Source organism: Eleutherodactylus coqui, chromosome 11, assembly GCF_035609145.1.
Source record: "Eleutherodactylus coqui strain aEleCoq1 chromosome 11, aEleCoq1.hap1, whole genome shotgun sequence".
Lineage (NCBI taxonomy): Eukaryota > Metazoa > Chordata > Amphibia > Anura > Eleutherodactylidae > Eleutherodactylus > Eleutherodactylus coqui.
Genome location: NC_089847.1, coordinates 11,223,795 through 11,245,940, shown reverse-complemented (window position 1 = coordinate 11,245,940; position 22,146 = coordinate 11,223,795). Strand labels below are relative to the sequence as shown.

The following is a 22,146-nucleotide window of genomic DNA, read 5'->3' as shown; positions in this document are numbered from 1 at the left end:
TTATTTTCAAAGTCACAATTGATATTTACAAAAATCTTAAAATTCTGCAGTTCTCACACTGACCACTAGGCCTAATAATAGTCTGACACTTCCTGTTCCGTAGAGGAAACTTCCCAGCAGGCATCTGATTATCATGATTAGCAAGATTACAATAAATGCAGCCACCTATACATACATAATACAGGATCTACCATTAACAATATATGATGTCACAGCTTACCTCCTCCTTCTCCCTGCATACCAACCACTAAGCTTAATAATAGACACTTCCTGTTCTGTAGATAACTTTTCCCAGCAGTCATCTCCTTATCATCATAAACAGGATTACAATCAGAGGAAAACCTATATTTAGATAACAGGATCCAACTTTCACAATAGGTGATGTCATGGCTCACCTCCTCCCTCTCCCTGCACAACTCACAGCGCATGCTTACAACACTCTCTATCATAGACATATTGGGCAGGAAGGGACCTATTGATTTCTAAGGCTGCTGTAAACTGCAGCTCAGACAAGTTGGCCGCCCCCAAAGTCTTGTACAAACCATGGAATCAAAAAATTGCAATCTGACAATAAAAACAGATTTCAAAAATTAAATATTTCCCTATTTGGTGTTAATTAATAAAACAAATCCAGGTGGTATGTTCCCTTTAAAAGACCCCTCCCCCTATTCAAGAGACACTGGGGGAAAATAGCAGAGTTCTCTCCATTCACATCCAGAGCTGTTTTCAAAATTCTGCTGATAGACTAGGGAACTGACAGAAGGGTAACGCTAAATTGCTGTTTGACATGAGCGGATCCCCGTGTCACTCTTATCTTAGCTCCCATGATGCATTGCTTACAGATATCAGAAAATGAGCAGAATCCTGACCAGAGCTTTGGAGGTGAATAGAGCAGATATATCCATAAAATGTATCTAAATGTAACTCCTCTAGGACTTCCCAGTAGCTCTACATACATGAATATTGCCTGTATATTTGGGGTCCGTTCTTCCCTTTCCTTTATCCTGGAGTGATGTCAGAGCTGTCGTATGTGCTCTGAGTTAATCGGATGTCTCCTTCCTATCACTCCCCCTCGCTTCTCATGCAGCTGCATAAGGCATGAGGCAAAGATACTGTAGTATCACCTCCTCCCCCCCTCTCACAGCATAAGCATCATATAGATCCAAAGGGTACTTTACACGGAGCAACTATTCCCGTAATTCTTACTTTAAACTAAATTTGTGTAATAATCTACCCATCTACACACAGGGCACTAGGTGACAAATCACTCACCTGTCGGAGTTGTTTGGTAAAAGGTAAAGTCCCCTGGTACAAGCACCAAGTCATGACTGACTCCTAGGGTGAGGTCACATTGTGACATTTTCTAGGCAGACTGTTCTTGCGGGGTGGTTTGCCATTACCTTCCCCAGTCATCTTTACCCCCCAAGCAAGCTAGGTACTCATTTTACCGATCTCGGAAAGATGGAAGGCTGAGTCGACCTTGAGCTGGCTACCTGAACCAGGTGGCGATTAAACCTGCAACCTTCAGGTCATGAGCGAGAGCTTAGGACTGCATACTGCTGCCTTAACACTCTGCGCCACACAAGGTCCCTCTCAAGTGACTATCGGCCATGTAAACAGGTGCCACTCGATGTTTGAGTGAATGGAGGGGGGCATCTGGAACGATCTGCCTCCATTCATTTGAACGCCTGACAGTTGCCCCGAGTAAAGAGACCTTTAGGAAGAGGTTTTGCTGCAGCTGCATCCCCCTCTTCCCCCTCCTCCCCTGTATCTATTATTTTCTGCTACAATCTAGACAGATTTTTGGGTGGAGGATGAAGAATTTCTTTAATAGTTGCTCTTTAATCGATGCACATAATTTGGGTGAGGAGACTGACACTACCGGACAGGAACATCACTAATGGACAACTGCTAATAAACCAGCGCCTCTCTCCATCTCTCCTCCAGTAATGACTATCCACGCCGTCTCTGCATCCAGCGGTTCACCATACAGACAGATCTGAATGTTTGAGTCTACAGACCGGGTAAGTCTAAGTATCTGCTGCTCTATTCAGTGGTGTTATCTCATCCCGATGTCCGTATGACAACTGTTCCGTCACTTCACTGTCACTGATCAGAGTAGTCAGCGCTATTCTGCTGATTCTTTATTTCCGGGCTAATCTCTTTTAAGTCTTCCCTCCTTGTGTCTTCCTTTCCCCGGCATATCACTCACTCACCTGTCAACACGTTAGCGCTTCGAATATCCTTCTCGTGGTGGCATCCCGTAGTCCTCCGTCAGCACCGCCGCTCAGTCCATTCATCTCTCTTCTCATTGAGTCGTCTAGATGGGGGTCATCCAGGTCTCTGCTCTCACATTGTCTTTGTTATCCGTCTTAAGATGCCTTGATTTTTCTGTGTCGAGTAGCCATTTATAACATGAGTGCGGCCAATGTCGTACAATCATAGTAGATGGCGACACTGGATATAGCGATGTTTTAGAACCCCCCCAGAGGGCTCTTACAGTAGTTTAGTCATGTCCCGAAATCCTAAATCAAGTCTATATCTTCTAAGATGTCAATCATTTCACTCTCGAAACCCCCAAGATTTATTCAGCATTGACATCAATGAAGTGTTGTCTATCTATTCAATGTGCCGAGCTGCAGGCTCTCCCATTGGCCGTTTAATACCTATGTGCCCGTCCACTCTGATATACACTGAGTGTAAAGGCCCATTTACATGCAAAGACAATCTTTCAAATGATTGAAAGTTTGACAGTTTTAGAGATCGTTTATCAGCTTCATTTACGTGTAAAAGGGCCTCCGGGAGCTGTTTGCTGAGCACAGCATGTGGTCTGAGCTCTGTACACAGCTCCATTGTTCTCGCACAAGCTGTCCATATAATACATTGTAATCTCCGACTCCCGTGCAGAACACAGTGTGCGGTCCCTATTATCTCTCTCCGGCTGAACGATGGATTTTAAGCTCACCTTAAAATCATCGTTTAGCTGATGAGTGAACAATGGCGCCACGATTATCGCTCATATGCCATCGTTTGAACGAGGTTTGAGCGATAATCTTTGCCTGTAAGTGGGGCTTTAGAGTGTAGAGGCACACCCCATTGATAAGGAGAATGGTAACACCCATTTCTTAATGTAATCATGTATTTCCAGGAGGTATAATAGAGGAACAGTATAATGTAGAATTCCAGGAGGAGTAATAGAGGAACGGTACAATATAGAGTTCTAAGAAAATGTGCTGCAGAATTATTTTATAGGGAATTCAAGCAATTACTAAAACATAGAGAACAGGCGAGTCCTCGTAAGGCTGTAGTCACGCGGGCCATTTTGAATTAAGGGTTCCGTTCGAGTCCAAGATAAACAGAACTTGCGCAGAAAAATAACCCATTCATTTGAATGGGTTAAAGGGGTTGTCAATCTTTTTAAAGTGATGACCTATACCCTGGATAGGTCATCAGTAGTTTACGGACATGGGTCCAAGGGAGTGTCGCCCTGCTTCCTGCTCCGCTCATGGTCAAGTTGTCGCATCCAGAAGGAATGTAAGAGAAGCGCGGACCTTAAATTCATTTCAATGGGAGTGAATCCGGTGTCCACCCCCCCTCCTTCCTCCTGCTTCCTCTGACCATTGATAACAACATGCAGCCCAATGGACTGACAGCGAGCGGATGATCAGCTGATGGATGGGGATCCCGAGTGGCGGACCCCATGTGATTAGGGAATAACTTTATAACTTAGCACAACCCCTTTAATGCGTTACATAGTGTGGCTGCCATCAGTAAGAGGGACAGGAGGGCTCCACCAATAACCCGAATAACGGAATCATTCTACGGCGTTCTACAACAGGGCCAGATCACACCATATCACAGTGATATCAGCCACTTGCCATGACATTACTATGTGTTTTGCTACCAGTAAGGGACGCATCTCAGGTGAAAATTGCAATAATGAAGAATAGCCGCGATTGAGTTCCAAAATTAAATAGCGTTTTCCCGTCCATTCGCACGGGCGTATCGTGTAAAAACTACGCTGCGGAATCCATCGGCAGAAATCCTCTAAATGACTATTATTGCTTAAATAGAGCCAGCTGTCTTCTTTTCTGAGCGCCGCATGCAGATAAACTCCCTCCCCCTCCCTTTTTTTATCTCCCATAGGGGTCTATGTGAGCCTCCAGCGATTCTCATTAACAGATAGGTCAAGATGTATCATTTGACGCAGCGTGAAAAATCGGCGACTGAAATCATTCACCGTTTTGACGTTTTAATGTTGCGATTTTTCTCACGTGCCCGCAAATCGCCCGGGTGAATGGTCACGATTTTCGGCTACGTTTTATTACGGCGAAATAGCGCGATAATAGGCTCATGTGAATGAGGCCTCAGAGGAGCTTTGCACCCATTGAACCACCTTCTTAACCTGCCGTATGCTTATGTGGCTATAGGGGGTACCGGCACCATGATCATGTATACGGTCATCGCCTATGGCATCCTTGGCTCAGGCGCCTTGAGAAACGCTGATATATAGCCCTTTTCTAGTCCGCCAGTGAAGTCTCTCTTGCGTCTGACAACTCCGGCGCACCTGACACGAGGTTAAGCTGCAATCTGCAGACTCATTACTTGGGGTCCTCTAGTTAACATGTCCAACGGAAGACGTCGGCACCGGCGAGACATTTCTGTTGTAGAAGGAGTGAGTCTGTAGACGATTGCCATCAAGGCGCTCGGGGAGGGAGCCGCATCTACCCTCTCCGGCACGGGAACGATTTCAGAGTAGGTGGCAGAAACGGGGAGAGCGTTTTGTGCTGTCACTTCACAGAATGTCACCGTGCTAAAGAGATTTTGTCGTCTAGAAAATCACTTCCTTGGATAGAAGCCGCTGCTGCTCCAACCTGATAGCATTATGCATCAAGAAATTAATTTTGCATAGTATACAATTTATGTGTCTTATGGGCCACCTTGTTTAAAAACTGCTTACCTCCCGAATAACGAGAATTTCCCTGAGTCTGACTTACTTTTATTTTTGGGTTTTTTTTTTTCTCCAGCAGTCAGACTTGAATTTGCTGTTTTATTCTTACCTTCTTAGTAAAAATCCTTTTATCACACAATAGGTAATTTATATCCATTACAACCCTTTCAATCGTATTCAGCGAGCCTGTCAGTGCCTTTGGCACAGTAATGATTAATGTGATCTAATAATAGGCTGCCATTATAATACCTTAGTAAAACATGTACTAACATCCCATTCACATCTACCCAATTCATAGCTTCCTATAACATTTGTGCTGAAAGACGGGATTACTGTTTTGTAGCTCTCCCCACCCCCATGCTTCTCAGACGTAATGAAATTTACTATTGCCAGCCCTCGCCGCCAGTGTCGGAGGGGGGTAATCTCAACAGTAAGGTCTGCATTGCTACGGATCGGTATATTAACCCAGACACCTGACGGTGATGGAAGGGGACTTCATACTCTACTCCAGATTAAACCCCGTACAAGCGGTCGCCGCTATCTGAAGTGATCTGGATTATCAAGGACTCGAACACAAATATACTATTACTAAGGATTCTTTTACACGGAGCAGGAAGTCTTCGGAACGAGCGAATGATGCCATCATTCTACACGCGTAGGTTTTCGGCATTCGCTCATTTACGCGTAGGGCTCTACTAGGGAATGGGAATGACTTAACAATCGCTTTTTACACGTACTGACTGGCAAACGACTGAGCGATGATTGTTACGCCTACATTAAATCAACGACAGATGATAAGTGAACTAGTCCGCCAACCAATCGTTGGCCGGGTTAATACTGAACGATTATCCATTTTGCACAATCCAACATTTTTTTAACAATATTCATTCCATGTCAAAGGGCCCTTATGAGAGGTAGGCACTGGGGATTGGTGTGGATGGGTGGGTCAGGGGTCAACTAAATGAATGATGATGATGAACTTCAGGGGTGCTGGGGCATTCTGAAACCCATTCATTAGGCTCCAAGAGAGGTTGACCTACCACTGCTGGTGCCCTACTATGCAAGTATGGAGTGGCGGTCATTGGCTGCTTACTTTGGCCACCTAATGCCATCATCCAGTATTTTGGGGGCTTTTTTTCAACCAATAAGATCCCAATACAACTTTTGAATTTCATTAGTCTTATTTGCATACAAAATTGTAGATCAAGGGTGCAACATGGCTTCACACCCCATTAGATGATGGAGATCTGTTTCGAAAGATGGAATTCCAAGACGGCTTTACAAATAGCAAAATGTCTGATCCAAATTTTACTCCAATTCATGAGCATAGGTCGTGAGAGGGGACTGGCCCTGCAGGTGCTCTAGTCACTTGCTGCTCCATGAGGGCCAAGAAGTCACTCTATGGAAGTCAAATTCAGCCAGTCCAAGATATGGACCCTCAATAGAGAGGTAACAAGCACATATTTTCAGCCATTCTTGACTGAAATGAATGTGAGTGAGGACACTTGCAGATTCCCACAACTCCCATTCCTTCAGCGGAAGCCAAGTTTTAATGGTCACTCTTCACTGGAGATTGGTCGCTTCTTGTCTGGACCCCCAGGAAAGAGGGGTTCACGACATTTTTGTACCCAATACCACTGAAATGGATGATAGTTGTAATACCTTATGAGTGAGGACTGTAGGTCAATGACAACCATGCATATGTCAGTATCATTCCATTGAAGGTTGGACCAATTCCAGTCTGGTTCTTTGGTGGAGAGGTACCAGCCACATATATGTAGCAAATTTTACCCTGTTGTCATTAGTGAAAACCATGTATACGTAGTCAACTCTTTATTAAAGATGGGGCCAGCACTAATGGGGACACAGTGAAGAAGTGGCTACCACACACACTGACATGCCAAATGTCATGGGATAGTAGTATGTAAATTGATTTATGAAGTGACACTTGGGAATGCCCACACCTATATAAGTTGTGAGGTGTTATCTTGTGAGTGAAGTTGACCAGTGTGCTCATGACAAGGCGACGTAAATCAGAACGAGGTATGATAGTGGGTGCCAGACGGATGGGACATCCCATTTCCAGAGTTGTACGGGCAATTAACATTCCTTGATCCACAGTGTCACATATGTACTGGGAATATGTCATAGAAGATATTACCACCCACAGTGGGCAGCGTAGCGGCCACCCACTGGTGCTTCAGGATCACAATTTGGTGTCTGGCTAGAATTGTCCATGCAAACAGACAAGCAAATCCAGCAGAAATCACAGCAACATTAAATACAGATGGCCCAGTGTGCATATCCCAGAGGTCAATGCAGCGTTTTTTAGCTTCCATGGGATATGGGAGCAGAAGACCTACCAGAGTACCTCTATTATCACCACGACACTGGACATTGTATCTCATCTGGGCTCATATGATTCCTAATTGGACCCTAGAGGACTGGCAACATGTGATGTGGTCCATTAAATCACAGTTCCTATTGTTTCAGGCTGATGATTGGGTTCATGTGTGGTGCAGATCCCATGAAGCCATGGACTCCAGTTGTCAACAAAGCACTGTGCAGGCTGGTGGTGGTTCCATACTGATGTGGGGTGCATTCTTAAAGCATGGGTTGGGGCTACTAATTCGCCTAAACACTTCATTCACTGGTGCCTGCTACATTGTACTGGTTGGTGACAATTTGCAGCCCTTCATGGACTTCATGTACACCCACAATGATGAGATATTTCAGCAGGGTAATACACCATTAGGCTACATTGTCCAGAATTGTTTTGAGGAACATTCTGAAGAGTTCCAATGAATGGTGTGGCCTGAACATTCACCAAACGTGAGCCTACTCAAGCATTTATGAGAAGTGGTAGAGAGGTCCATTGGCTCTTGAGTAAATGCACCTATCGTGTTTCCCCGAATATAAGACTCTGTCTTAAATTAATTTTTGCCCCAAAAGAGGCACAGTGTCTTATTTTCAGTGGGTGTCTTAATACCTACCTAGTAGGCGCTGTGCAGTTCCCTCTCGCTGCTCTCCAGGCGCTCTAGCAGGCTTCCATGTAGTCCTCAGCGCTGAAAGAGCATTCTCTTCCTGGTAACATGGGTTGAATACCCCGCCTCCAGCAAGAAATTGCTGTGATTGGCTCAGGACTATGGCCTCAGCCAATCACAGCTGGTGCTTGATGAGCCAATTACAGCCATTCAATGAATGACATCATTGAATACCCCATGAGGGAGGGTATTTGTAGGTTCCCATAACTCCCAGTTATTCAATAGTGGGCACATCCAATTGTCAACTCTCTATAAAAGTTGTCTTATAACCGGCTTGTCCCCAATGAGTTGGAGGCCTACTAAAAACCCCTTGAATTCTAATTTCTTTTCAAAATCTTCTACTTCTGCATGAGAAATGTAAAGATAACCATGAACTCCATGAAATCCGTCTTTTTGTTCTCAACAGACGTCATTGCTCAATGCCATTGTTTTACTAATTGATTTTCTAATCAATTCATTACCTTTCTCTATTTACCTTTCTAAACACAATTAAAGTTAGGTGGATTCAGGTCCGATTTACAGAAATTCACATGCATGATATTTTAGCATATCTCAGTGTAGATTTCCTACCGGTTCCCCTCCCCCACCCCTTAACAATATGCATTCATATGAAGCCTATTTTGTCCTCTTCTTCGATTTCTTATTTTTGAAATTACAGAGCTGACATGATTAGAATTTAGCTTCCAGAGTCCATTTGTATCACCAAATCCATATTTATGTTCTGATTGAGCCGGTATTGAGCTTTCTGTCGTATATTAGTATCTTTTGTTTATGGTCTTCTATGCGCATATCAATTTATCTATTAACCTCAAGTATATATTTTATTATTTCTTGCCTCGGCTATAAATATTACCTGCATAGCCTGTTCATTGGAACAGATATTGACAGTGTCCGGACTTGATTAATTTCAAGGTGAGTATATGCATGGAGAGCGAAGGGAAAAAAAAGGCGAAGAACACAAGATACAATCACTTCTAAAAGAAGAAGCACATTTACGGAGATGGCGATGATGCATTTTGTATTCTGAGGCTATTATTTGGCAGATTGCTGTCTTCTCAACAAACCTTGTATGATTGTTGGGAAACGGGTTGGATTTTAACACCACCTTGCTTTAAGAGGTGATATTGGGGACCCTATATTGGGCCATATCAATAGTTTTCATCACTAGAGGACTGAAATGTGGTTCTATGTGAAGAAGGTAAACTAAGGGCATCTGTTGAGTTCAGTGAGGTCCTTGTCATGATTTACTTTCATTCTACAAAACATTGCGGCTGCCATATTGAAAAACATTGGCTGAGGGCAGGAAGGTGGTCTACCAAGAAGAAGACCAGGAAAGGAACCTGCTCTTTAAGAATGTTTGCCTGCATGAGAAGGTCAGGAACGCAAGAGGGTCCAATGGTGGACCCATATGAGGTATATGTACAAGGAAGAGGTAATAGGGACAAAATGTTAGATGCAAGAATCATTCGATGGGTATGGAGTCGGAAGAGGGGCTGATCTCATTGTAGAAGCAGGGGGATAGTGACAACCTATGTGGTTGAGTTGCCATATCTAGAAATACCATTTTCAATGCAGTTCCATATTTTTACACCAAAAAGAGGTCGGAGAGTATTTGCCAGTTTTACTGTATAGCACTCCTGAAGGCATAAAATGCATACTGTAGAGGGGTCTATATAATGGAAGAATAGGACATGTCATAAGAATAGAGTTACCTGACTACAAGTTGCCACAATTTCCCTATCAGTCATTTCTCTTTGGATAGCTTCCTGTACCACAAGCTTTGGCATCGTGTTGGTTAATCGAAGCTGGCTGCAAATACACATGCGGGTGTCACTTAGAGACCAAAGAAGAGCGAGATGCATTCTAAATTCTCTGCAGACATACATCCAAAACTCTTGCCAAATATAGACTAAGATTTACCGAAGTCAGTTGAGGATTTATGACCACTTTGAGAGGCTGCCATGCCACTCTGGGGGATACCCTCTACACCGAGATAGATGTGAGTGGTGGTTAATGGACATTTAAATGAATGTCGCTTAGAATGCTAATGACTGTCACACTTTGTGAATAACCCCCTTGACACAATTGCTATTTGGGTGAAATACAAGTGTCTCAAAAGTCAACGTTTGTAGAGCCAAGCGAGCAATCTTACCATTGCAGAGCAACATAAACGGGATATATTATATCGGAGGGAAGATCGATGCCCTCAGCTGCCCAAGCTTATAATTTAAAGGGCTCTAGCTGTGTATTTTTAGTACATTAGCTATACTGCTTCTTGGGTAGGACTTGCCAAAGTGTTATCGTTCCAGTATTAAGGTGCCAGACGCTTCTTGGCCTTTTAGCGAAGATCGAGTTTAGTATGTGTTCGGCCATAGGTAATGGATTTGTACGGTGATATACACAGAGGTGTAGTCATTGACCCAACTGCTACCTTCAATCTAAGCCATGGAGTTGGGTAGATTAATAGCTCAAGGTCTAGAAGTGCTCCAGAAATGGTGACCCGGGGTTGCCTGAACCTGACTAGGGAGTGGATCTCACTGAGTGACTGTGTGTTGGCATGCACTTCACTTTCTCAGTTGTTGGGCACACACACCATTAGGTGTCTTTGCCTTCGGGCTAGGACAAATGCTGAAGAATTTTTACAACTCTGGTCAGATGTTCAGTATTTACTTCATTTGTGTCACTGTACGTTAACTTTGCAAGTTTGTTTGGCACAAGGACTTTTCCAGGATGCAATGCCCCATATAGATATAAGTGGCCATCAGGTTTCTCAGTTCCCTGCACCATTAGCTCCCTCTTCTGATGAGCCATTCCTCAACTCAGCTCCTGGTGGATACTAGGGTGATGGCCAGGGTAGATTGCATGAGCAAGACAGGCCCTCCCTAAGGTTCACATAAGGGAGGCCATTATTTCCTGATCCTTGCAGGGCTATTTTGCTCGGTGGGCTGGGGAGGATTTGTTGGGACCCATCTCATTTTGGAAATGGCTTATGATGGACTGCATCCATGTGCATTTTTTTGGCACTTGGCTGGAGTAAGTACCTTCTCAGGCTCAGTTGTCATTAGTCGTTCTGTTTCAGCTCACAGAAAAGGAACTACTGTTGAGCGGCTTCTCCCTCAGTGTAAATGGGAGCCGCTAAATCTAGGAACGACTCCTGTTTACTGTGAATGGAGGCGGCCGGGCCTCCATTCACACAAATGTAAAGTACAAGAGCGATAGTTACTGGTACGGCTGTTGGGCACTAATGTGCTTGACGTTCATACCGTGTAAAGGTACCTTTAGTCCATTGTTTACCTTCTCATCCCCATTATCATTTTGGCACCAACTAGACTATTTCGGGACCAGCAGTTTTCAGATCTGGCCACCATAAATAATGGTGACCAGATTGGCAGTCTTTACCCGTCTTAGTGACAACCCAACCTTACTGAATTATGTCAACATACTGTATGCTACATTGTAGGATTTTTGAGATTCTTGATGTTATGGATATGGGGGGTGAAGTCATCATGAGTAGAGTCAAGACTGAAAACCACCATAGACATAAAGGGTGTGATCCGAGTATACAACTGGATCTTTGTAGCAGATGTTTGGGTTTGGCTGGTGTCACGAATGTTTAACATCTGCCATATTTAGCTGGTGACAGAGGGCTTGTTTTTTTTGCAGCTGAATGTTGCCTGTAGACGATATCCGGGCAATCTGAGGCATACACAAACAATATATCATGACAAAGAAGCTTAAAGAACCCAACAGCTGCTATCAGTCAAGAACGGTTAATGTATCCGTCATAACTAATCCCTGACGTCGCCCATCTCACTTACAGCTATAATATGCCCTAGTAACTCATCTGTCGAAGCTAGGATTGAATGCAACCTAAAAGTGACATCATGGTACCGCCAAGAAAATGGCCCCATTTCTCTTCACCTGCCGGGGTTGAGAACCCCTCATTTAGATGGGAAGTGAAGGCTCCCTGTTTGTTATTGCCGTGTTGCTATTGTCTTAAATGCACGCTGATTATAGCTTTCAGAAAGCGCTCGTTCTCCTTCAAGTGACATATGTAGGTCATCCTTCCGTGATAGGAGGAAGACAGAAATGTAAATATTATACATTGTAGTTACGGGATTAGAACATAACAACCAATGCAGGATACCTTCTGGAAGGAGCACAAAGCACATTAGCAATAAGACGTAATCCCGTCTTCACCCAACATACAATTAGATGCACATTCCCACAACTTCCACTTCTTCACTTCCCAATTCTTCTTATGTTTTTTATTAATTCCAGTTTGGAAATCAACTTGGGGGGAGGAGGAATTTGGTTTTTGTCGTGATTCGTACTTGAGGGTGAAAACATATTAGGCTCTAGAAGATGTTTTCCTCTCTCAGGTAATGTTAGAACGTGATTCAGCATTCGGCAATCAACATAATTAATTATCTGTTTTGCATTCACTCAAAAACATCTTCTAAAATCAACAACAAATAAATGCTATCTCTTTGAAGCAACTTAAAACACTAGGAAGCTCCGTTTGTCGCCCCACACTTGCAAGTTGAAAGTTAAGGCTTCTGCTTTATGCTGCAAAAGACGGGGGGGGGGGGGGGGGTATAGGGAGGTGTGGGTTCCATTGATGGGTTAAACACATCCATATTAACTCCCGCTTGTATTCATGGGCATCTTTGTAGATATTTTTTTGGATATAACCTCTTTTTTAAAAAATTTTTGTGAAGTGTATTGATACATAATGGTGTACATGGTAGAAGGGAAAGGAGGGACTTATTTGTATAGTGTCAAGTTATTCCGCAGCACTTTCAGGTAATTTATTTATTACCCCCCAGCAAACTGGGTATTCATTTTACCGACCTGGGAAGGATGGAAGGCTGAGTCAACCTTGAGCCGGCTACCTGAACCAAGCGGGGATTGAATCTGAAACCTTCAGGTCATGAGCGAGAGCTTAGGACTGCATACTGCTGCCTTAACACTCTGTGCCACACAATTCAAAAATGGAGCCCTCTCCTTGTGCCAGTTCTTTCTACCATGCTCCCATGTTCATGTACTGCAAAGAACAATAAAGGGGGTGCCCAATATAGGAAATACTGCAGTAGCAGGGGCATGATCTCTGATATCACCAGGTTCAATTTGTAAGACAGAGGATCTTATCATCGTAGTCTATGGGTTTCTTGGGTCCACATCTACAGTACTGCATTAATCTTGGCTAAGGAGAGGCCACATCGACCATACCTCTCACCACTTCGACGTTCTGAACTTCTCCCTTACTCCCATGACTGGAGTTCTTCGGAAAGGGTGCAAGCATGTACCATTTGCATTCCTTGTAAGTGAGAAGGGCAGAAGGAACCTTGGGTTGGCTGCCCCATTCTTAAGTCCAAAACATGGGCTGTATTGTATGCATAATGGTAAAAGGAAACCATGGACTCCAACTCCCTGCTAGGTGGGGCATGCATTGTGGGCATTGACCCGAGATGCTCAGTTTTGTTGGACCACCCTTCCATTCACTATTGTAGTACTTGTCATTACCTGTACTGTTAGGGCACAAGGGCATCATAGAGGGGGACCCTTGCTGGGGACGCCTCCAACTCTCTTCCCTTTGTAAAGCAAAGAGCTCCTGAAATAAATGGAGGACTCTGGGGGTCTAGTAGGACTCAATGTAACCATGTATTACAGCCTAATTGCCAGTGTGTCCTCATTTACAGAAGGAGTTGTTCAGGTGAACACCCCAGAAGAGCGTCTAACATTGCCAGTGCGCTCCCGGACCGTACAGTCATGGACAAGACCTCTGAGATCTTTCTAGGAAACCATATGGTTCGGGAAAGCATGGTGGTCAGATCTAGTCTCTTGAGGCTTGGTACTCACTCTTGTATCAGAGAATCCAAATGTTTAATCTTCAGATTTCTGGATAAGGTATACTAAAAAGTTCCTTAAAATGTAGAATTTTGGGGTCCAAAACGTACCCATTTACAGCGGCTTCGGTATCACTAAAGCGTTTTGTAGGATTAGTTGTCTGTACCTTTGTTTTGCGTCTTCCCCGTGAGAGCGTCGCTCGCTGAGATGTTCGCTGGGCCCTGTTTGTTTAATCTCTGGTCTTCCCTGAAAAGCTTCAGGCTCTTTAGGTCTTTGCCGTTTCGCTAGAAAATCTCAGCATGGAAAATAGCGCTTTTTTCATTCCTTAATTGGAGTGCGTACATTAGCATTCAAAACAGTCTATGGGTGTAAGGGAATCTGTAAATAAGGAGCCGCCGCACCACCGACAGTCACAGAACCGCGGCTGCTGATCTGTTAGTCGTTAACCACTTAACACTTTACCCTTAACTAGTCGCTGGTAAGCAGCCGGATATTATCCAGTTCTGATGCACAATGCACATCCCTTTATCAGCCCATCATCTCTGAACATAACTGACTCATGACTGCATTGGTTTATCTGACAGATGGAATCATTTCTGCTCCAAACTGGAGTGTTCCTTTAAAAGGGTTCTCCACTTTTTTGCATTGTATTTTCCTAGAAGGATGCCCTAAAATAATCTGATCTCAGGTTGTTCTGCAGCCATCAGCTGTGATCTCTAGAGGAAGCCGGGGTTTCACTCCCTTACAGCGCCACCACAGGGGAAGTGAAGCACTGCATGATGCCCATTGACATCAATGGGACATCTGTGTAATGTACAGAAGCGTTAAGTCCTCCAGGGAGAGACACTCTTTGTAGCTACTGTCTACTCTCACTAATGGATGCTAGTCCTACACCAGGGATGCCCCTCTCTAGTAGTGTCTCAGAATACTCTGATTGGGTATTGCAAAATAAGTTTTCTAAGTCAAGACATCCCATTTAACAGATAGCTGGACTGGTTTCTGTATTGGGGAGGGGGCTGACGAATTTGTGTCCTGATGATTTCCTCTCATATATGAGGGAGTCCTTAATTTAAAGGGGTATCGGGGTCGAACAGTGTTTGTTAAGGGGAATCTGCTGTCCCCTATAAGCAACATAAACTAAGTTTATGGGCTTATAGGACAGGGGTCAAGGAGTTTAGGGACGCACTTTTTATACTTACCTGTTTCCCTATTCCTTCACTGTTGGTAAGTCGGTGGGTGGTCCATGCATCAGACTCATCTCTGCATCAGAAAGTAGTCTTACAGCACACCGTTCAGTGGTCTATGCTCCCATCAGTGGTCTGTAACAAGGAGGGTCCCACTTCTCCTAGCACTCTGGTCAGGTTGCATTGGTCTCTATTACGAAGAAGAAAAGAGTGGGTGAAGCAATCCTGGAGATTTAGGGAGGTTCAATGTGTGCGAAATATAGAAATGAAGTGCAAAGTGAGGTGCTGCCAACCAGGTGGACGCCTTACCCTGCGGGTCGGCGTAAATTATAGGATAGGACAGCCCTAAGGAAACACCTGATACACGGCGCAACAATCCAGTAAAGAAACTTACGGCAAGCCAATCAAGTTCAAAGTTTGTCATTATTTCTTTCCTTCCTTCTTTAATCATACACACGTTGTCATTGCTCTTAGTCTGTACCCCAGCTGACTAATGAAGAGGCTCTTTGCCTCGAAACACGTTTCATTGCTGGTGCTTTATATAACAAAAAGAATTTGAACTTTATCGGCTTGCCAAAAGTTTCTTTATTGGACGGTTGTGCTGAGTGCCAGGTTTTTTCTTACAGTTGACCTCTTCTCTACAAGGGGAAGGGGCAATAATTCACAATAGGACCAATGTACTGAAAGAAGGTTTTCCCATCACCAATAAGTTCAGTTAAAGTTGTTATACCAAGTTCTAAAGCTATCCCCAATCACAGGAGAGGGGATACCTTTATGATTGGTGGCGGCCCAAATGTTGGGACCCCCAGTGATCCAGAGAATTGGAGTCTGGTCAGTCCCTGAGTGAATGGAGTGGAAGTCATGTGGGTGCTCGCTGCTCCATTAACTTCAGTGACAGCACTGGAGACTGCTGAATCACGTGAACTCAATAACCTCCGGCGTAGTCATTGAATTGAATGGAGCAGTGATTGACGTTCCATCAACTCGGGGACCAACCTATCCCCTGTTCTCGGGATCATAGGGGTCCCAGCTGTCGGATCTCCACCAAAGTTATTCCCTATCCTGTGGATATTTCATGGATGGGGGACAACTTTATAACTGGGCACAACCCCTTTAAAGTTGCATTGTACTGTCTTTCCGGTATATATACTTTGTGTATTATGTCACTTTTATTTGAGGGACGCTTTGATGATAGTAGGCGGCCTCCGGATGGCGTAGTGTTGGGTGTTGCTGCCAATTAGGATGGCCCCAGATCTATATAAGAGCAGAAGTGAGATAGTTGTGTAGTCATTTAGCGAGTGAACAGAAGAAACTCGACAGAAGAAAGGAGGCAGATTGCGAGCGATCGCGAATAGTGAAAGCGTTCGGATCTACAAGCTGTTACATTGATGTAGCTCTAAGAAAAGTGCCGCCGTAAGTGCTGTTCGCCATCACTGGTGACTCTTGTACCACCTGAGCTGTGAACCCAGGTCTGAATCTACCGGACTGTGCGTTTTAGATAGTAAAGTTACACAAGCACGTGGCCGACTCCTACTTTCTTACCACCGTTTGCTGCCCAAGATTTCATGTAATCGGGGCTTCTTATAGCATTTCCCTCAAATTGTGTTGATACGTCGGTCACTCCATCTTTCTCCCTCGATACCGATCCATTCACGAACCGGACCGATCCATTACACTAAGTCTTAGAGACATCACACAAAGTCCATCTTCCACTCTACAAATAGTGTCAGGTAAGGATCCTTGACTGCGGCCCTTAGCGGCCAGACCCTTGGGCATTGTCCATACCTCCGTAATGCTATCTAACTGATGCAGATGATCCAATGACGGTTTTTTTTTCTCAACTCGTAAATATACAAATGTTGCAGAGGAATTCTTGCAATGAAAGCTTCCTCCCCCCCGACCCCGCAGACCCCCGCAGACCCCCGCTCCCCCATTGTGGAGAAGTTTCCCTGCACACACTCTGCGCGACGCGTGGATAGAATAGGAGCATTTGTGCAACGTCTGAGCCCTCGGCTGATACACATCTCCCTGAAATGTGAATATATTCAAGGCCACTACAATTACAGTCCCGTATTTATCATGATACCATTATCAGCGTCGCCTTGAGTTGCAGATGGTGCTTTTAACAGGTCAGAAGTTAGGTAGATTTGGCAGGGATCAGCGGCAAAGCCAAAAGAGCAGCCGTGAGAACAAATTTTCTCTCGTCTATCTCTTCTCGTAAGGTATTTCAGGAGAGACGTGACGTCTGTGAGCGAGGCTGTGGAGCGCTGTCACCGCAGGGACGCCAACGATGCGGTTGTGAGATGTCTGCGACTTTCTATTAAGACTGCAGCCCGGATGGACCGTCGCTCCTTTCCACTTGGTCAATGTCTGGACGGAAAATGAACGCTTCTTTATAAATGAGGGAAGAGGCAGAAGCTGAAAACTGTACACAAACGCCAAGACGGTTACATTGTATCGAGCTCCAAGCGCAAGACGCAATTTAGAACCACAGGAAAGCTTTCCCAGGGTTTTATGTCCCTGCCTGTCCCATTCATCTCCGCCGCTGCCACTTCTACTGGGAACCATGGGGAAAATTTACTAAGCCCAACATCTCCGACGCCGGGCTTAATATAATTTTCCCTGGCACACGGTACGCTTAATACATGACAGGGCACACAGGCCTCTTCGTGTATTAGGCGCATCCCCAGCTCCTTCGTGCGCCGGGTCCCCGCTGATCATCTAATAATGAGCTGTTCGGTCATCAATGGGAAAAATAAAGTCTTGGGAATAGCCCTTTAAGCTATCATAACTTGTTAAGTGTCACATACAATCCTGTCCTCACTAACACATCACATGAATGGACAGGTCACTGCCTCCCACAAGATTGGTTCAGTCATCTCCTGAAATACTCTGTGCTGCTGTCAACTCAGATCCTTCAACTATGTAAGGCCTTATCGAGATGAGCGCATGAGACGAGAGTGGAAGGAAAACGGCCAAGAATAGGATTTTTTCAACGCAGAGCCATGTAAAAAAAATTACATGTGTGAATAGCTCCAATTAATATGTCCATGCGGTGCCCATGTGCAGTCAGCTACTCCTACGGAGAGCACACGGATCAACAGCTCATCAATGTGAATGAGTCCTTACCTTCCTTTTATCTCCAGTCTAATCTTCACATCATGACTCTGTGACTGTCACATTCGCTCATGTCTTCACTTCCACCATCCCATGACTGGATTGGTCACTACCCCCTACAAATTCAACATACTCCTCTCCTGACATACTCTGTGCTGCTGAAGGGTCCTAATATTTCTAGTATCATCTGTATAACCCCACTTATAATTCCCCTTCTCAAATATTGACATTGTCCTTGTCCCATGCAGACCCGTCCTCACTAATACCATCCCATGACTAGATTGGTCACTACCCCCTACAAGTTCAACATACTCCTCTCCTGAAATACTCTGTGCTGCTGAAGGGTCCTAATCATTCCAGTATCATGTGTATAACCCCACTTGCTGCCATTCCCATACTCGCATAATGAAATTGTCCTTATCATACACAGACCCGTCCTCACTAATACCATCCCATGACTAGATAGGTCACTACCCCTTACAAGTTCAGCATACTCCTCTCCTGAAATACTCTGTGCTGCTGAAGGGTCCTAATCTTTTCAGTATCATGTGTATAACCCCACTTGCTGCCATTCCCATCCTCACATAATAACATTGTCCTTCTCATACACAGACCCTTCCTCACTAATACCATCCCATGACTGGATAGGTCACTGCCCCCTACAAGTTCAACATACTCCTCTCCTGAAATACTCTGTGCTGCTGAAGGGTCCTAATCATTCCAGTATCATGTGAATAACCCCACTTGCTGTCATTCCCATCCTCACATAATAACATTGTCCTTCTCATACACAGACCCGTCCTCACTAATACCATCCCATGACTAGATAGGTCACTGCCCCCTACAAGTTCAGCATACTCCTCTCCTGCTGCTGTGATCATCCCTTTAAATGAATTAGCTGAAGGATGCTCTATCCTCACCCACTCCAATGCAGTGCGTAGACACCCACAAGATGAAGAGTGACAGCCGGCGGCTGCTCCGGACAGATTCACCTTACAGCGATGCCTTTTAAAGAAAGTTATTTCTATATAAAAAAACTAGCGGTGTTAAAGTTGCTGATCCTAATACACATCCGAATGATTAAAAGGACATTCCGCCCCAGTTATTCATCGGAGTATATAATGCATAACTGATTAAAAGAAAAGTTAAGGATTTATGTGCACTTAAGCCTACAGAGAGATTTACATTTATGGCGTAGATTCATAAGTACTTGGACGCATTCGAGACATTCTTCATAACAGGAGAGACATCTGATGTCAGTGACAAGAGCACAGAGGGAGGAAAGCATCATGCCTGCTGCAAAAGAGCTCTCAGGCCGCCAGGTATCACTGCTCTGGAGCCTTCCTATAATCCTAATTACCAGATTTCTGGATTATCGAATGATCATAGGAAAATATGTAAACCATACAGGTAGAGAACAGGGAGGAAAAAAGCCCCAAAGCTCAAATAGTAAACAATACGCAACTCCTAAAGCCCCATGCACACCAGACGATGATCGCTAAAAAAAATCGCTAATCGGCGATCGTTTTAGCGATCATCGCCACGTCTAAATGTCCGACCATTTTGCACTTTTAGGGCACTGTTAGCTGATCGTTAAATTCAGTCCAACCTAAAAATCGTTGTTCACTCTTATCAGCAGTTCTCCGCGGATAGGGCTGATACATTGTTTCTCCATGGTGAACAAAGGATCTGAGTGCAGATAATAGCCTCAGGCTAGTAACTGCATTCAGTGAAGGCTTCATTTGCACATTGCGATCTTTGAGTGATCATCGGCTGGTGTAAATGGGCCTTTAGTCTGATGAGAATGATATTTCTACTTAGTCCAGTCTTGTGAGATTCCGGATTATAGTGCAGTTCTTTACCAAAATCCATCACTGGACTATCAGAAGTTCCAGAATGTCAGAGACTACATTCATGGATTTTTCTACTGTCGGTACCGATTCATTTTTATTTCCCTTCTCTTCTCCCTTCTTCTTTCTCTTCCTTCTATTCCACCTTCCTCTCTGCTCTTCCCTCTTTCCTGTGCCCACATATCTTCTCTCTGCTCCTCACTTCTCTCTACTCTTCTTTCTTTTTGTCTCTACTCATCTGTTCCTTCTACTCTTCTTTCTTCTTTTCCATCCCCTTCTCTTCCCTCTCTTCTTTTCTTCCCTTTTCTCTTTCCTTCTCTTCCCTCATCTCTGCTCTTCCCTCTTCTCTTTCATACTCTTCTCTTCCCTACTCTTCTCATTTCTTCCCAACTCTTCCTTCTATTCTACCTTCGTCTCTGTTCTTCCCTCTTTTATCTGCTCTTACCTTCTCTTGTCTTCTATTTTTCTTCCCCCCCCCCCTCTTTTCTCTATCCTCCGAGGTTCACTCTTCTTTTCTTTCTTCTTCTTCCTAGTTTTCACTCTTCTTTCTTACTCTTTTGGTCTCCCTGCTGTTCCCTCCCACTTTCTTTCCCTGTATGTATGTTATAAGTGTGTGTAAATATCCATGCCTCTTCAGATCCAATCCATTAAGCCTGAAGAAGACCCCTGCGTTGGCTCGCAAGCTCGCTATTACATCATGTATTTTTGTTAGCCATTATAAGGTATCATATCTACAAGATTACGTGGTTTCTCTTGCTGGGAACAATCACATTCTCCACACATCATGATGGTGGCTCTTCCCATACAGCCTTGTCCCCAGTAGCATCATCACACTGGTGATACTGGTCAATACTGCCCACAATGTCCGTACACTCCTCTCCTGAAATACTCTGTGCTGCTGAGGACTGATGGTCTGCATTCTCCTCCCCCTCCCATAATGACTCTGCTGTCACATGCAGTCCTGTCCTCATCACAAGTGGACAGGTCATGGACCCTCACAGATCAACTCCTCTGACAGTGAAGAGTTGCACAAAGTAACATAAGTATTTCAGAAGAGGAGTGTGCTGATCTTGTGGGAGGCAGTGACCTGTTTACTGGTATGATGATGTTACTGAGTCATTATGTGAGGAGGGGAATGTAGACTTGTGATCAGCCCCCAGCAGCACAGAGTATTACAGGAGAGGAGGAGTGTGCTGATCCTGTTGGGAGGCAGTGACCTGTTTACTGGTATGATGATGTCACTGAGTCATTATGTGAGGAGGGGAATGTAGACCTGTGATCAGCCCCCAGCAGCACAGAGTATTACAGGAGAGGAGGAGTGTGCTGATCTTGTGGGAGGCAGTGACCTGTTTACTGGTATGATGATGTCACTGAGTCATTATGTGAGGAGGGGAATGTAGACCTGTGATCAGCCCACAGCAGCACAGAGTATTTTGGAAGAAGAGTGTGGGAAACAGTGACCTGTCCACTCATGGCATGTTACTGAGGATGGGGCTGCATGGGGCAGGGGAGAGTGATGAGGTGAGTAGAGGCATAACAACAGACTGACAGTGAGAGTTGTTCATCCAGCAGCACAGAGTATTACAGGAGAGGAGGAGTGTGCTGATCCTGTTGGGGGGCAGTGACCTGTCTGTCCTATGATGATGTTGGTGAGGACCGGGCTGCATGTGACAGCAGCGGTGTCATGGCGTGGGGAGGGGAATGCAGACAAGTGATCAGTTCTCAGCAGCACAGAGTACTTCAGGAGACGACCTGCGCTGATGTTAGTTAGAACAGGGCTACAACGTTGTAATGGGAGGAGGGGAATGATTGCAGACTGACAGTGAAAGCAGTTGCACCTTCAGCAGCGCAGTCTGTGATTATTTGCCTCCGCACATCATGACAACTACTCCTGTCACATGTGAATGCACCGGTTCACCCCTCCAACAAGATCTCATCTGAGTAAAGCCAGGCTCACATGGGCGGATTTGAATTGCAGATTCCGTGATCGCCGTCTGCGCAGGAGATCTGCGGTAAAAGGCGGGCATTGAAGGCATGCATTTTCGCTTTTTTCGTTCACACTTGCGGATACGAATTGCCGAAGAAAAATTGCAGCATGCTCTATTTAGACCAGCAGAACACGGGCGGATGTGCATTGCGGACTCCAGAGC

The 22,146-nt window shown here is 44.7% G+C and overlaps 1 protein-coding gene across 4 annotated transcripts in view; it reads left to right on the top strand.

The window, feature by feature from the left end:
- ZNF536 (zinc finger protein 536) overlaps positions 1–22,146 on the top strand; it is a 558,339-nt gene that overhangs the window by 106,960 nt on the left and 429,233 nt on the right. For all 4 annotated transcript variants that reach the window (XM_066584153.1, XM_066584152.1, XM_066584155.1 and 1 more), the window contains exon 3: positions 1,948–2,024. The gene's annotated coding sequence lies outside the window, so the exon portion shown is untranslated. The remainder of the gene's footprint in view (positions 1–1,947; positions 2,025–22,146) is intronic.